The 17,937-nt window shown below is 37.3% G+C and overlaps 1 protein-coding gene across 1 annotated transcript in view; it reads right to left on the bottom strand.

The window, feature by feature from the left end:
* Nucleotides 1-17,405, bottom strand: part of ndst3 (N-deacetylase/N-sulfotransferase (heparan glucosaminyl) 3) — a 119,743-nt gene extending 102,338 nt beyond the window's left edge. Inside the window, 1 exon segment of the mRNA NM_001127047.1 lies at nucleotides 17,015-17,405. The gene's annotated coding sequence lies outside the window, so the exon portion shown is untranslated.
* Nucleotides 17,406-17,937: the final 532 nt, after the last annotated feature.

Genomic DNA, 17,937 nt, shown 5'->3' with positions numbered 1-17,937 from the left:
AAACAGGAAAACACTAGCAGGAAATACAGGAACAAAACGCACAAGGCTCAGGAAGGCACCAGGAATCAAATCCTATCACAGGCAATGAAAAAGTGTCAAAAGTCCCTTTAAATACTTTTGAATTTCGCGCCATTGCGCGCACTAGGAGGAAGCCGGCGCAGGGAGAGGACAGTGCGGCGGGCGTCCCCGCCGTGCCGGTAAGGCTTTTTTTTATTACAAACCCATAGCAAGTATTTGAAATTAGCTTTGCTCAGCCAACTGCAGGTAAAGCACTAAAAGAAAACAAAATGTATTGGTTGCCATGAGTTACTGTACTAGTCCACATTTACACAGCATACGTACATAAGCCTAAGTAAGTCATTAGTATATGACTGTGATAGGTCATTTTGGGAAACTCTTCGCCCCCGATCTTTCGTGTTGTTGCAGGAAATAGTTTTTGTAATAGTTTTAACAGTAATTATAGACTGGTTCCACTATGCACTACCTATGCATTACATAGTTAATTTAGGTTGAAAAAAGACCAGGTCCATCAAGTTCAACCCCTTCAAGTAAACCTCAAAGTGCATACTCTGTATATATATATATATATATATAGCGAACCCATGGTGGCACTCTGCTTCAGCTCTTAGCTCGGGTGCAAGGTAAATGATTTAAATATCCAAAAAAGACCAGCAACACCGAGTTATATTCCAAAAACAATCAATTGTGTATTAAAAACGCATGAACAGGCTGTTTTTGGAATATAACTCGGTGTTGCTGGTCTTTTTTGGATATATATATATATATATACTCAAACTGACTTATCTATTCACTCACATATATATCATATACATACCTAAAAATATCTAATATTTAATTGTAGATTTTAGTATCACAATAGCCTTTGATATTATGCTTGCTCACATTAGGTTAGATTCCATGTTTTTACTCAAACATTATGTTTAAATGTTTTTAGAAAAATGATCATTATCTGGTGTTAATGCACAGCATTAAAATGCAATTGGAAGTGATATGGGATGCAAGCACGGCAATAGTAACCCCTGTATAATAGTGCAAATAAAGCATAATTTGCAAATAAACAAGCAATTGTTGCTATTTTTTGCTTGTATTTGTGTTCAAATTGTGTTGCTTTCACTTTAATAAAGGCATTAAATACATAATTAAGTTGTAATAAAAAAAGACCATCAAGTTCAACCCATCCAAACAAACCCCAGTGCACACACACATACTGACTCTTCTATACGCTAACATATATATATAGAACAAGTCACTAGTGTCTATTGATGTAACAACTCATTAGTGAAGTCCAGGAACTACTGCCAAACATGTTTTTCAGAGTTCCCTAGCATCAATGTGTGCAATTTTCAGGTGGGTGGGTGCTTTGTTTCTTAGGGATGTATGTGGGATGTATATGGGATATGTATATGTGCCTTTGGTGTGAAAGAGCGCTTCGTCTTACATCCAAGTGCTTTGCTGCTGTGCTTGGTAATGAGGCTCACTGCATTCTTCTACACTAGGGATAGCTATGTTTTTCTAGCAGAAAGTTAATAATATATTTATTAATCTTTTGTGTGGATGGGCCACCAGCTCGCTCAGGTAACACATATGGAGAAACAGCCTCTGCAGCATAAGGACTGTATACCGCAACCCAAGGAATCAGAGATAATTTAAAGGCACTCATGTGCACAGAACATATGCTTTTAGTGGGAAAAACATAAATGATCTTGTCTTACAAAGTAAGAAATACATGGGTAAATTAGCAAAAATATATCTATAAAATATTACATTTTATGGTGCCTTCAAGGGTTTAATTGCCCTGGGTCAATGGCCACAGTAATGTTGCTGCTTGCATATAATTATAGGTGCTCTTCTAGCATTCAGCTGATGCTGTAATTACAGAAGCTAAATTATATATTAAAGGGTGCTAAATTACTGATAATTAACATGTACAGGTCTAAAGCAAGCAGATACCGGTGGCCCCATAAAAAGATTTCCCATTTAAAGAATTTATAATTCAGCAGCTTTATATTTAGCACAAGCCATTATGTTGTGAAAAAATGTGATGTCCCGTGCATTTTAGCATAAAAATCTGCTTTGGTTGCAAAGCTACAAATTGACTCATGAACATCTTCATGCTTATTATTTATTAACATGAAACATAGCATCGTTTTCCAACATCTAAAAATTGATTTCAAATAATGGCAGCATCTCAATGAGGTACACTATAACATAATGTTTATAACATTCACAAATGCAATTAGCAAATTATGAGCTATATTTTACTCAGCACTTCAGCAGGCATAGGCCTTTTAGTATATTTAATATACTGGAGATCTTCTTGGTTTCAAGCATTTAAAAAGTACCTCTTAATTGCACCATATATTTTTAATGAAAAATTGTTTTAAAGACTTGGTTTTACTAGAAATAAATGTAGCAGCTGGATTAATCTGTAATGACTTTAGTGAATAAAGGTAAAAGAGAGGAGTTATGTTTATCATTTTCCCTATCCCAGATGCCTGTTGAATCGGGCAGTAAAAATATGTAAGGCACAAACAATCAATAGTGTATTTCTGTAAATAACAGAAACTTTGGGGCGTGGCAGACTTGATGCTGCCTCCGTACCTGGCACCTTCAAAGCTTGGACTAGGACACTTTCAACAGATGCATTTTTAGTAAAGAACAGAAATTTGGCTCTTATTCTTAAAGTTACCATGGAGGTTTTTCCATGGTACTTCCTACAACTAAATCCTGTTATGGCAAATGGCCATAGACTACTGTTATGGTACAATGGACAGTGTGAATCTTAAAAAAGGGCTCTGTTCAAGTACAGTTTGGAGACCTCAGTTGCCTTTTACTGGGTTCCACACCGGCTTGGCTGGTGACTGTGAATCCAAGCATTAAAACCTGCAGTCTCCTGCATGTTCATCTACTCAGAGTGAATGAGCTCCTCCCCTTGAGGGGGGAGTGCAGCACATAAAGCAGACTAGGGGTTGGCAACAGAGGTACCTGCCTAGCGCCCCCTCACTGACAGGTGCCTCTACTGCCTACCCCTAGTTCCTGCTCTGAGTTAATGTAGGCTGAGCTATAAAATAATCTTCCAAAAAAGTCAAAGGAATGATTTTCCTTAATAAATTAGGAGAATCTACATTGCACATAGTAGCTGAGACTGAAAAAAAAACATCAAGTTCAACCTTTTGTCAAAATAAATCCTGCCTTGAAATCATGGATGACCAGTATTGTGCACAAAATTGCACTTTACCAGCAATTTATGTTAGCCCCCAATACCCTCTCCCCCCCGGACCCTTGATTCATCCCTTATAGTTATACCATTGGATAAAATTATATGATTGTAAGTACGTCTATGCTGCCTGGATGACCACAACCAATATATATGTACTATGGATATACAGTAGGTTGGTTTGTCAGTTGTAAATGTTTGAACATTTTATCTGCTTATAGACCACAATGGTCTAAACCTGGGATCTCCAACCTTTTATACCCATGAGCCACATTTAAATGGAAAAAGTGTTGGGGAGCAACACAAGCATGAAAAATGTTCCTGGGGGTAGGAATAAGAGCTATAATTGGCTACTTAATAGCCCCTATGTGGACTAGCAGCCAACAGAAGGCTCTGTTTGGCATTATACTTGGTTTTTATGCAACCAAAACTAACCTCCTTAGCAGAAATTAAAAAATGAGCACCTGCTTTGAGGCCATGGGGAGCAACATCCGGGGGGTTGGGGAGCAACATGTTGCTCACTGGTTGGGGATCACTGGTCTAAACAAATGGAACAATTGAAAAGTGACCATGTCATGTACGGCCTCTCTGAAGATTCCTGCCCCTTTGGCCCTTGGCCTAATTGGTTGTATACTGTACAGGACTGGCAGGTAGTGATGAGCGAATTTTTTCACCAGGCATGGATTTGCCACGAATTTCTGCCTTTCGCCATTGGCGAATCGTTCTGCGAAAAAATTTGGCACACATCAAAAATTGGGCGTGGTAGTGTCACAAAAAGTTACAGGCAACAAAATTAAGACACAGGCGACAAAAAAAGACACGGGTGACAAATGTGTTTTGCGGGTTTTTTGTTGTTTCGCGAATTTTATGGGACAGATTCGCTCATCACTACTGGCAGGATTAAATGAAATCTCCAGTTTGCAGTTGTGATTGATTGTGGGTAAATACTTTATTTGTGTGCAGGTCAGCTCTTTGATATTTCGTTCCATTTGTCAGGGAAACAATGCCATTCTATATACAGTATTAAAGAGCCAGTTGGAAACACAGAATATACTGCCCTGGCACTATTATCCTTTTACTGTATGCCAGTGACATGGACCCTATATTCCTAGGCATCAATGTCATCCATGATTCATATTACTTTAAGGTTTAAATGCAATCCATGTGTATTTGCCACAACATTTCATTTTTTTATTTTTTTCAGGGGAACCCACTTGCTCATTGCCCCTTCTAAAAGCAGACAGCCCCACATTCAGAATGAGCCACAGTTGTGCTGTGTGCAGGGCAAGGTGCCTCTGTGCTTATTTTTTGCACTTTGTGCAAATTATTAGCATTGGTAAATGAGCCCTAAAATATTTATTGACTTCTATTAACTAACTGATGGTCCTATTTATTCTAGGAGCTGCAAATGAAGCTGAGGTGCTTGTATTTTAGTACCTACACGTAGCACTTGAATGAACTCAGGGTAATGATTTCTGAGCAGTCAAATGCTGATATAAATATTAATACACATTCTAATTGCTGCTTTTTTATATACAACTTCATTTACAATCTGGCAAGGAAAGTCTCCAGAAATACTTGTGTAAATTATCTTTTCATTTAAGCCAAAGGCATGATGTTTAAATCACAACATATTTATTTTTCTGCAGAATAGTACATCTAGGCAGCAATGTCTAATTTTTGCTTGGGAGATCTGATTTGCTATTACAGGTAGAGGATCCATTATCCAGAAAGCTCCAAAGTAGAGGGGTGAGGCCATCTCCCATAGACTCCATTGTAATCAAATTGTTCAAAATGTTAAAACATATCTCCTTTTTCTTTGTGCGGGGGGGGGGGCGATGACAAATGGGGCGGTTCATGATGGGGGGGTGGGATTATTACTGAAGGGGGTTGATTAATGACGTCACAGGAGGATTGGGGATGGAAAACAAGGAAGAGGAAGGGTAAGTTTGGGGCAAGTTCTGTGCAGATCGAAGGCATAAGGGGGCTTAAGAGGGCGGATTGGGGGCTTAAAAGTGTGGGCCAGGGGCTGAAGTTCAGGGTATTGCAGATTTACTGGCAATTACATTACCAGTAAATTTGTAATAGTGGCCCCAGTAAAATACTGGCTATGTGGCAACCCTAATTGTGAGGCAACACAATGCTTTTGAGACTATTGTTTAATATTTTAAGATTTTTAGTACACTTTAGGGCTCATTTATGTCTGCAAGCACCAACATGTGCTTTCCCAAGCGCTTAAAACCACTTTTATTTAAGGTACTTGCATCAAAATGCACTCTTTGCACTTCTTTTTAGTTGTGCTCAGTGCCGCTCAATCCTCCACGTCTCACATTTCTAATTGGGAGCTGCTGCGCCTATTGATGCAGGAAACCCTGGAGCTCCTCCACCTGTTCCCCTTGCACCATGCGTCAATAGGTGCAGCACACTTACGTCTAAAGAGTCTCATACCTATACACTGATGTTGTACAGAATTTATGCTTTCCCTATGTTTAAAGAGTATGTTTTTTAAATCACACGCATGCATGACTGTCTCATAGTTGCCTGTGTGACACTTGCCTAAATCAAGGGGATTCCACTGGGTAAACATGGAATTAGTGTGACACTATGAATCTGAATATATGGAAAAAAAACCAAGCTTAATTAGGCTTTAATAGAATATATGGAACTTAGTCCAGTCAATTAAACCCTAGAAAGCTGCTTATAGATATAGTGGTCACAGGATACAGTAATTAGGGAAAGGTTATTACTAAGGTATTTCATTTTGAGAGCTAAGTTGAACGACAAGTAATTTATAGTAAAGATTTCCATTAGATGATGGGCTTTCAGTGTATTGCAGGGCATGTGGCGGTCAGCTATAGCACTGCAGGGATAATCATTAATTTACAGAGAAATCACAACAGAGATTATCTTTGCATAATGAAGAAAACCTCATATTCACTTTCTGTAAACCATTTGCTTGTAAATGTGATCTAACTAAAGGCAAAATGCAGACACCAGTTGGATAGCACATAAGCTCCTGTTGAAATGATTACAGCATTCTAAGTTCTTTGTTATAAAATCATTAAACCACCACTCCAAATCAATTGATTGCTTTGAATCGCAAGATGTTAATACTAAAGATGTTCAATCTCCGGTATCCATGTTGTGAGAGGTGTTAGTTTCTAATGCAGTCAAATACTGGTAATTTTAAGAGCTATTTTTGTTTCTTTTTTTTTACCAAATAATTCAGAGAAGAGGTTTTTAGATTGAAACTCGCCTTTATGTTTTGTTATGTCATTATGTTAGGTTATGTTCTCCTTACCATCAAGAGATAATGTGTTAAAGGAGAAGGAAAGGTTAAAACTAAGTCACTGTCAAAATAAACACGCCATTCCTTTGCTTCTACTGTGTACACATGGGGTTCTGTATCCGATATCCCTATCTCAGCTTAAACATCCAAGGCATGGGCGTGAGCCTGCGTAGCTTGCTCCTCTTTACTTTCTACCCCACCCTCCTCCCCTCCCTGCTGTAATCTGAGCCCAGCAGCAAGCAGGAGAGGGAAGTGATATCACCAAGATAATGGCAGTTTACTTCTTCAACAAATAGAGAGAACTTTTAGGGCTGTTTACTTAGGTATGGTAAAGCAATCTTACTGTACTGTATAAATATAATGTTCCAACTTGCCCTATTGTGTCAAATCTATTGGGAAGAAACTGCATCAGTAGCTTTCCTTCTCCTTTAAAATTACCCAGTGTACCTTACGTCTAACAAAGGGGTTGCAATACTGATCTCATTGTTTTGCATGAATAAATAGCTACTGTAATTACATGTTCAGCATAATCTATGCCTATATATTTTTAAAAAATATCTATGAAAAAAGCTATAAACTGAATCAAGAAATAGAATATATATTTCCCTTGGCTGAAGGCATATGTGGCTCACCACCCCCTTTGATGTTGCTCCCAGTGGCCTTAAAGTAGTTGTCTATTTTCAAATGTCTGTTTTAGAAGCATAAAAGTGCAGTTTTGCTCCAAACAGAGCATCCTGCTGGCTATCAGTCCACATGATGCTACCAAATAGCCAATCACCATCCTTATTTGGTATCTCCAATTAACTTTTTTCATGCTTGTTTGGCTCACCAAAACTTTTTATATTTGGCTCAGGAGTACAAAAAGATTTGGAATCCCTGTTAGACCCTGCCTTGCCCGAATTTGCAGGTGCAAATGAAGGTTTGGATTTGTTTTGGGATTCAGCTGAATCATTTATGAAAGATTTGGGACTTGCCCAAATCCCAAAATAGTGGGATAGGAAATACGAATGGCGATTTGCTGTATTGCGCTTATTGCTTGCTAATTTTCTCCACCTGGGTAAAAAGTGCAGGCAAAGGAAAGACGGACGATCTGCTTTATGTGCCCCTGCCCTTAAATAATAGAAACTTATTGATTTACATAAAGTTTGGTGCTATGTTTTACAGCTGTAATGCTCATCTATTTGACTGTCAAGATCTGCATTATTATTTTTACATAACTGCACAAATGGTTTAACGACCAGATTTATTCAAAAGCCTTAGTGATCATTTTTATTCTATTTGTCGATATCTTTCAGTGCATAAAATTGATACTGTTAAACTGCACATTTTCCTCCACAGATATGCCACCCACAAAATCATTTTCTATTTTATTCTCATGATTGGATGACTCACTAGCTGGATTGCATAAATAAACCATATGGGAACACGAGAACATAAAATGGGTGAATGCTAATGAAACGGGCAAAGGTAACTGAAAATTTATTGTACAGCTGTTGCAGACATAAAAAGTATAAGTTAAAGAAATATATATATATATAATTATAAACTTATATAATGCTGTCACCGCACTCATCCATAATGCGAACCCCGGTGCTCCGCAACTTCAGGACGCCGTTACGTCCCTCCACCATACAAAATTTGAAAAAGATGCAGCACACGGGTTATTTGCAAAAAAAGTGTTTTTTTGCAAATAACCCGTGTGCTGCATCTTTTTCAAATTTTATATATAATTATATAAATATATCAAGTTAATTACTAGCAACAGGGCCCTGTTGGTATGTGATGTGACTGGACCTACTCTCAGTATAAAGAGAACACTCACAGGACTTTGGATAGCCAAAAAATATATAAATGCAAAAAAAAAAAGGTTTATTACTATTAGGTTTATTATGGTAGCCAGCATACTATCTTCATGCACTCTAGCTATGACATATGGGTGACAGTTCCATTTCTGGGGCCATGCCATAGGGTTGGGTGACGGTAGGAGGTCCTACAGACCTCAATTCATCCCATGCAGCTTGCTTTTTTGTTACCCTTACTTTAATTCCCATGGGGTGGGGCCCTTTTGGCTGGAAGGTGAGCACCACATTCATTTTTTTTTAAATTACACTAACCCTTAAGTAATCAATAGAAGAAGAATAAGGTAAGGGCAAGCCATTTTTGAGAGTGTCAGAGCCTGATTTTCCCCACCAGCTTTTCTGACAGGTACTTACTGAATTATAGTAAAAACAATTCTTAGGTAAACCCCCATTACCACTTGCAAATGCCCTTATAGACCAGATTTGAATCAAACAAGCACATAATAAGCCAAGATTTAACTTTTTGTGCTAAACTGTATATAAAGATAATCATAGCCCCTATTTTACTAAATACGAATGTTAGAGGTTACCTCAGACCCCAAGCCAAATTCTTATAAAGGCCATGGAACGCTGTAATGACTTCATTATTTATACCTTAATTAAAAGGGTACATTTACTTTGTCAATGGGTCATGTGGCAAAGTGACATCCCCAAACACCGTGTATAAATAATGACATTACTAAGAACTGTTTATATGGATATAATACAAAACATTCGGGGATTCTATGTATTATAAAAGTATAGGAAAGTATAATCAGGGAAATAGTATTGTATATGTATGAAAAAGTCAACATATATTTTGTATGTACTGTATATTTGAATATATATTCTTATTTATATAAAGCTACTTATGTGCACAGCAATGTACAGCAGAACAATACATTAATTAACAGGGGGTCATTACAATAATATATACATAAAAACATAGGACAATAATAAATACAAATACAGTGAATACAAAGTACAGTTGAATTAAAAATTCCAAAGAGCTAAGTGGCAAAGAAACAGGAACATTGCGGCCCCTGCCTTGTAGAGCTTACAGTCTAAATGGGAGGGTGCTATGAGTGCCCCAAGAGGTAGTCTTTGAGTTTAGTTCTGAGGAGACTGAGCAAGGATTCTCTCCAGAGGAATTCAGGTAAGGCATTCCAAATTTAAGGAACAGCAAGGCAGAAAAGTTTAAGGCGGGAACAGCAGTGGTAGTAGGGGGTGCAACCAAGCAGTTGCTCTAAGAGGAGCAGTGGAATTGGCCAGGAACATATAAAGACCAAGAGAAGATATGTAGTGAGGGACAGTGGAATGAATGGATTTCAAATTTTTGAGAAGGAGTTTGTAAATTATTTACTTCATAAGAACTGCATTGCAATCAATGAGGATAATTTGCTTTTCAAGACAAACTGAATCTGGTCCAATAGATCTTCAGTTAACAGCTGAGCTCACAGCTGAGATATGAGTGATTTAAAGAATGAAATAATATATCCCAATTAAAATGCATAAGGAATTTGTATGGCACCAATGGATTTATGGGTTTTAACCTGTTAAGTGAAGAAGGGACTGTAGGGCTTTTTAAAAAGGTTATATTTAAAATATTTCTTAAAAGGACATTAGCTTCATCATCATGGGATTGTTTAGGGGGAAGATGCAGTCCCAACTGACAGCCAGAGGGTTAGTAGGTACAGTAGCAAAAATGTCGTTTACCTAAACTAAATCAGCTCTTACAATGTTAGCCGAATCTTGTGACCTGTATAAAGGCAAAAGGCTGAATGGGACCAGTAATGCACTCCCTTCTGAAAATGTATATATATATATTCTTAATATGGCCTAGATTATTCTAATGAATATTTTTCAGTATATTATTATACAGTATATGCCATTTGTCATTTCAGAAAGGCAATTGTAAAAGTATAATTTTCTTATTAGTAAAAAATAATGGCATGCTGTCATTTTATAATACAATTGATTAAGTTTTAACTAAAATGCAGCTTCTTTGGACAAAAATGCTAGGGAGGGACAGTCAAATGTCATTTTGAAAAATTCCATTTATCAAGGCAGCATCTGGGAAGTGATAGAAATAACTAGGCAGCACAGAAAGAAACTCATAATTAACCTGCCAGAATCTTGTTGGGATTGTAGGATGATTCTGCCAATGGCAGATTCTTTTTTTTTCACAAGCCATCACAAGCCTGCTGCTGTAGACACATGTGCTTCTTATCTCTAGTACCAGTAAGAAATATTGTTTAGACAGCTAGCAATCAATCAAAGTTAGAATAGACTATGTTCTCCAGAACAGCAGTGATTAAAGTCAAATTATAACAATGTGTATTAATTCTGTGGATTTAATTGTCTGAAATGCTGACAGGTAACGCCGCAACCCGTCAACAGAATGAGAGATTTACATAATATGCTTAGAAATTATTAATGTGTTTTTATATAATTATTTCTTTATAAAAGGCATTTTACCTTCATTAAACAATATTACATAAAATGATTTCTTAAAAAAACATAACAAATTCTCAGTCTCTATCTATCTATCTCATCTATCTATCTATCATCACTGTAAGGAGTTTAGGGCATGTCTGTGCCTGTTGGGGGGGTACAAAGTCAAACTAATTTCCTGGTGGGCCCTGGCTCTAGGGGCACCCTAGTTTGAGAAATGGCCATTAGTCCTCTTTTCTGATCAATGTAATCTATATATCATCTATACCATTTGTCACTGTCTCAGTCTAGTTGTTGTGAGAGTAGGCCCCGGATGGCAGGTTCTCTAAGAGACCTAGTCTGACACTGTGGGGGGCCCAGATATCTTTCTTTCCTAGCAAGGGTTCCTCGACCCTCCCAGTCCTGGGCAGACAAGGCAATATTGAGGCCTGCTACTCTGGTCAGACATAAAGTTGCAGTCATAAGACTTCTGATAGGGACTCCTCGTATACAGATTGCTTTTATTAGTTATAAGGAAAAAATATTAGCTTGATTAATGTTATATATTACTTGTCTTATATTAAATCTATCTAAAGTAGCTATCAAATGTTTAATACTGTATCTCGAATGAACTTGATTAAATTTGGCTCTGGGATGCAAATAGCTGTAGGCTACCTTACTGGTAACTGAAAGAAATTTTAATGGGTTCTATTATTGCTACAGACATGCACCCATTTTTGAGCTATAAATGGTTAATTAGGGTGCTTCCTGTACTTGGCATTTGTTCTTCTGCCAACAACCCAAGCATTTTTCTTGTTAGTGGCCGTTTACAAATCAATAAGTTAGAGCAGGTGAAGTCTGTCAGTGACTCACTAAATATCTTGGGTTACGTCATTAGATATATTAAAAGTGTAACAGATAAACAGATTTATCCTATAGTGGATTTAGTGGACTTACTGTAATAAAAAATGAAACGGTTATATTCCTATCTCTAAGCAAAAGGAAAAAAAAGCATCTAAGCAATTTTTTTGTATAAAAGCTGAAAGTGACATTTTAATAATTCAGCAGTGAAATGCACCTATCACATTGTAAACATGTTTCTATTGGAAGGAGATTAAATAATGTCACTAGAGCCCATCCATGAGACAAAAGTATTGTGCTTTACTTATTGACTAATGTGCTGTAGGGGCAGCTTTTATATCATTTATACAAAGGCATCACACTTTTTTCTTCAAATCTGATCTCTTTTCAGAGAGAGTGTATAATAATGTATGCGCAGATCCATACCAGGTCCTCAGCTTTATACACACTGGCAAAGCAATATAGAGTTACAGTTGCCTTTAATTGTTTAAGTGCTTGTGCAACTAGCTTCATGAAAGTGCTGCTGATTTTGCTACTAATTAACCATTTTTAGCCTGATTTCTGTAACTCTGGTTAGGCACAAGCCTTTCCTGTGTTTACAAATATGTGCATATGTTTCTTTGGTCTTCCACACCTCGTATTTATTAACATTGGAGACAAACATCAGTGGTGATGCTGCCCATAGCAACTAATCAGATCTTTGCTTTTGCTAGCTTACACTGTTTACAAATAATATACTCTACCATTTAAAATATTGTTCTTCAAACAACAAATGTATTTTGAAGTTGTAATGTGCTTGATTCTGAGCTTTCAGAAGGAGCCAGCACTACACAATAGAACTGCTTTCAGATAAGTTATTGTTTGTCCTACTCAATTTAACTGGAATCATGGCTTGGGTGAGCCGGACTTGTATATTTATTATTGCATGCTATTCTCATATCTACTGAGGGCATGGAAGCATTTTAGCAATACAGGTGTCAGGGAGCTGTTGTCTTACTACCTTCTCATTGTTCTGCTGATTGGCTGCTGAAGAAAAGGGAGGGGGGTGATATCACTTCAACTTGCAGTGCAGCAGCAAAGAGTGACTGGAGTTTATCAGAGCACAAGTCACATACCTGAGGGCACCTGGTAAACTAAAAAAAAGTCTAGCCCCATGTCAAATTTCAAAATTAAATATAAAAAAAAATGTATTTGCTTTTTATAAAACAGATTTCAGTGCAGAATTCTGCTAGAGCAGCTCCATTAACTGATATGTTTTGAAAAAAAACATGTTTTCCTGTAACAGTATTCCTTTAAAGGAGATGTTAAGGCTAAGTTTTAAATTAAGCCTAACGCCAAGGGCGCCTTACCCCCACTCTAACCGCATACATACTGCTCCCCCCACCTGCTACCCGCACCGTGGCATTATTCTTTTCGCCGTTTAGTGTTTCACCCGGCGGCCATTTTGATGGGTGACCTCATCGAGAGCGCGTGTGTATGTTACAAATACAAAGGCAGACTTAGCAGACGATAGCAACTGCCAATGCGATTGGCTCATTGGAGGATTGACTGAAGTGGGCACGGCTAAAGAGGTCAATCGTCTGCTGTGTAGAGAAGAGATTCATCTCATACGAATTAAAACGGCTTGGAAGTGCGCATGTGCACCACACCCGGCAGACAAGGAGATTCTGAAGGGAGGGGGGAGAGGGAGTTACACAGCTCTGCAGTGAGAGAAACTCAAAGGGATCACTGCAGCTTCAGTGTTTGCTTCTGAGGGACAGGAGTGGCAGGTATTTAAACAGTGCTGTGAGGCTTTTCTCTGCTAAAACTTTTGGTTGGGGGGTTGACATGTCCTTTAAGTTTATATAATCAACCCAGAGCAGTATCAGTTCTTTTGGTTATCTTACATAGGATTCAAGTAATATCATATTTGCCCCATCGTCATTATCGGCCTACCCTTCTTTTCTAGTGTCAGGAAGTCAAGTTTTCAAATATTCATCACATGCTGCTAGATTGGTATAGGTGTTAATTCTTACAGAACGTTCAAAAGATCCTTCAAAAGGTGCCAAAAAGTTATCAAAGATTAATGACATGTTCCCAGATTTTAATAGGTTCACCTTCTCCTTAGTGGCATAGAACATATACAGGGTAAGGTGCTTCCCCAGTTTGTGTGGGATTGAGAAATGAGGTGAAAGCCAGAGACAAATACTGTCCACAATGGTCGGAGATAACTTAAATATCCTCAATTTACCTGCAGAAATAAGAAACTAATAAGTATCATTAAAAAGTGTGTAATACCTGCAGAAAAAACAAAATGATTTTCTTAATTTTGTGGGATTCCCTTATGAAGAAACAGCAGAACATTTTGAAAGGTTAAGTTGCTAAATAGTAGCTAAACCAGAAGTTTTCTAACGAGTAAAAAATCATTCAAATTAATTGTACCTCATCTCTACTCATGACGAAGGTCAATGTACTATAATCACTGCACCATCAGCTATAGTTTTTTTATTCAAATGGCTTACAATATTGAGAATTTTCTTTTCTATATATACATATATAATTTTTTAGCATTGGAAGTGTTGCTACCAGGGAAATTTATGGAAGAAGACTCAGCAGTAAAAACATGGCAACCTCCTACAATGTGAACAATGTGTAACAAAGGGAACTAAAGGAGAAACTAAAATATGCATTGAGAGGTGATTATTTATTACAATGTATTGAATTGTAAATTTAATTTTTTTAAAGGTTAAATCTCCTATTTTTAAATGGGCAAGCTCTATTATATATATATAATATCAAAACTACAACATTCTCTTCAAATCAGAGCAAAAGGTTTGCTCCTAAATAAAAGAAAAGACGTGGTGCTCTGAACCATTGACAGAAAAGAAAACAAGTAACAATATCATTTACTAAAAGGCTAGACACTGACACTTAATAGTCAAGAGTTCATCCATCCATTATCTATAGAAAGTACACAGTAAGGCTGCTGCCTAGCGAGATTCATGAAACCAGGCAAAAATACAGCCATTGAAAATTATTAACAAAAAACCTGAAGAGCATCTTCTCTGTACAATAGGTAGAACATTCTAAAAGTACCACTACTACAGGCTAACGCTTTCTTGCTAAATTGTACTAAGGGAAATTATGACATATTTTGTACTGGATATAAGAAAACCTAGGGGGGTTGTAACTTATACAGTTACACTTGGCAAAAGCAATTTTTGTTTTGGCTGAACATACTTTCAATGTTAAGCTGCTAAATGAAAAATTAATTGCAGACCTCTGGTTTGATATGTTGCTGGAATTGGGGTCCTTCAAGTATCTCTTTATTCAACAAGTGCTACAAGGCAAGAGGCTACGCCTTTTAAACTATCCATGTATGAGGTCTTACTATGGTAAGGCTGAGTGACTGAACACTGATTTATGAAAGCTCCTATGATATTAGGCCATGTCCATCTAGTTGACATTCTAAACCCCATCCCATTTTTTTCTGAGAGAGGTTGTAACAGTGCAGGAAGCCTATAGCAAGAAAAATTGTAGATATTGCCAGAAACAGAACTCAATCATGTCAGTTAATAGCAATCATGTCAGTTAATAGCATATTTATTAAGGGGTTAAAGAAAAATTCCTGCAAAATTGTCTAAAAATTACTTCATCGGCCAATTTAATTAGGCTTTTGGAGTATCATTAGGGTGATTGAAGAGAGGATATCTCCATTCAGCTAAGTTCCAAAAAGCCAGATGAACCACCTGATGAGAAAAAGGTTGTGACATCTATTGAAACAAGTGTTTGGTACTGTATGAAACCTGTAATATACTACACATAGCATAGCAACTTATGAGAATAGCCTTGTATTACTTGGGACCCATAAGAAGAACTTACTGTACTGCACATGCTTAGATATGAGAATTGATCATATTTTTATAGGGAGAAAGTGGTTTATAAAGTTACCATGCAGCAGGGCACCACTGTTTATAAATAAACTCATCTCTTCTGAATATCACAGCCCTGACAAGAACCCACTCACTGACAAAGACTGTGAAAAATCCCAAGACATTCCAGCACTATTTACAGCCGCATTGTGAATCACAAATTGGATTCTAACAACCTCTTGTGGATTTATGACAGTAAATTTGACAAGTATAAACCACCTGTTCAACTTATCTGACAACTTGGCAATGTTAAACTACTCACCTCTGGAAATCTACAGTTCCCATCAAACTTAAGAAAAATGATAAAGGTTAGGAATATCATGATGTTTCTCCGTTTCAGAATGATTCATTTCTCTTCACATTATAATAATGAAAACATTTTCTTTTTACTCAAATAAGAGAAAAACTGCTGGCCTAGATATCTGGAAAAATTACAGAATTTTATATATTTTTCTTTTATCTTTTGCAATAGGACAACACATTGCTGGCCTGTATTGATTCTCTAACATTCATTTCCTGAGTTGCAAGGTGTAATGTCAGAAAAATCATCCTTAACAGCAGTGAATTATTTTATTTCCTTCTGCAATTGCCTCCCAACCAACAACGACTACCCTGCCTGCAATAAATCACTCTTATAATTATCAAGTGTAGAAAGCATTCTTAAGACATCTCCCATATTTTCTCGCAATTTTATTTTCTGTCGCCCTCATATGCCCAATCCCTCTTCAAAATGGGACTTTCTATTGATTGCTTGATTGATTTGCAAGATTTAAGGCACATTTTTGGTCCATCAAGTCTGATATCTCAATTCTGTAACCCTACCAGTCACGGAAAATTGTAGTTTCACTAAGCAGTGGACATTTATATAAAAATGCATTTATGTGCACTGACATAGACATAGACCAGAGAGTAATGTACTACATATCATTCAGAATAAATAAAATATAGATGTAAACCACAAAACACAAGAGGGCAATCATGCTACACATACAATACATGATACATGATGTTCGTAGAAAATTTCAACATTATAACATTATAGCAGAAGTAATGTTAATGCTTGAGCAATGAGAAAAAAAACACTCCAAATTATATATATGTATATATATATATATATATATATATATATATATATACTCTACATAATACCATTAACTCTAATTCTAACACACCAAATAAAGTTATTTCAGTATCTCGAAATAAATATTTTATGCACCAAAAAATATGTTTTAGCATTGATATTCATATACTGTTATTTTAATATTTGGATAACAGTCTGTGTCATTACACCAGGATAAATGCAATTTTACAAGCTGTATAGCAGAGATAGTTAAATAAAAGATGCAGAAATATGCAGAACTTCAGAAAGGAACTTTTTCCTGTTTTGGAACAAAATATCTGGACATTTGAGTTGGTAGAGACATTTTATGAGTGCTAGCAATACCTGGAAATTCTCTGGGTCAGCATGTCAAGCATAAATGTTTGTCGATGACGATCCCCTTCCTCAGAAATGTGTTAAGTGCTGTTGGTCGTTCCCGTCTTCCTTGGGACCATCCAACCTGCTAAGAGAGACCTTCAGTCAGCACCAGGGTCAGCGCCTGGAAATTGAAAGTAGGGAGGGGCTGGCAGAAGCCTGCCTTCAATCACTGCAATCCTTTCACTTTAATGGGCACTAAAACAATGTGAAGCAGAAACGCGTGGTTCCTTGTAAGGAAATTATTCATTCATAGTAATAAAAAGAGAGAGAAAAAAGAGCAGAAGGTGTGATTTACCACCTTCCCTGGTAAGTGAATAAAAAGCATTAAACAGAGAGGAGCAGAGATGATACCTCACAGCTATGAGAAAATAATGAACAGCAAATAAATTGGCTGCTGCTGTTTTCAGCCTACTCAAGCCCGTGCATTCTTTGTACCTTCAGCAGCCTCTCCTCGGCTGCTCTCCCTCTCACTCTCTCCTCCTTCTGTCAAGAGTCCGTGCAGAGGGGGAAGGGAGAAGCTGTATCCAACACTGCAGCTCTGTTTGGCTGACTAGTAATGACAGACACTTTTTTGTCTAGTCTATTCTTGCCAGGAGGCAAGGGGCCCGGGGAGGAAGGATTGTGCTTTTTGTAAGGGTTTGAGATGTTGTTAACAACTCTCTGCCCCTGGAAGGAGTCAGGCACAATGACCCAGGCAGAGCAAGAAGAGCAATCTCAGGTCAGCGTTCCATGCTCCTCAGTTCACCTTCCCTAAAGGACATTTGGAATTTTCATGGTCAGGGTTTCTTTTATTTTGTTCATGCAAAGTTGGGAAGTGACTTAATGACTCGAATAGAATCAGACATAAAGCTAAGACTAGTTCACTAAAATAAGAGAAAAATTTAAGAACA

This window comes from Xenopus tropicalis, chromosome 1 (assembly GCF_000004195.4).
Source record: "Xenopus tropicalis strain Nigerian chromosome 1, UCB_Xtro_10.0, whole genome shotgun sequence".
Lineage (NCBI taxonomy): Eukaryota > Metazoa > Chordata > Amphibia > Anura > Pipidae > Xenopus > Xenopus tropicalis.
This window is presented reverse-complemented; position numbering and strand designations above follow the sequence as displayed.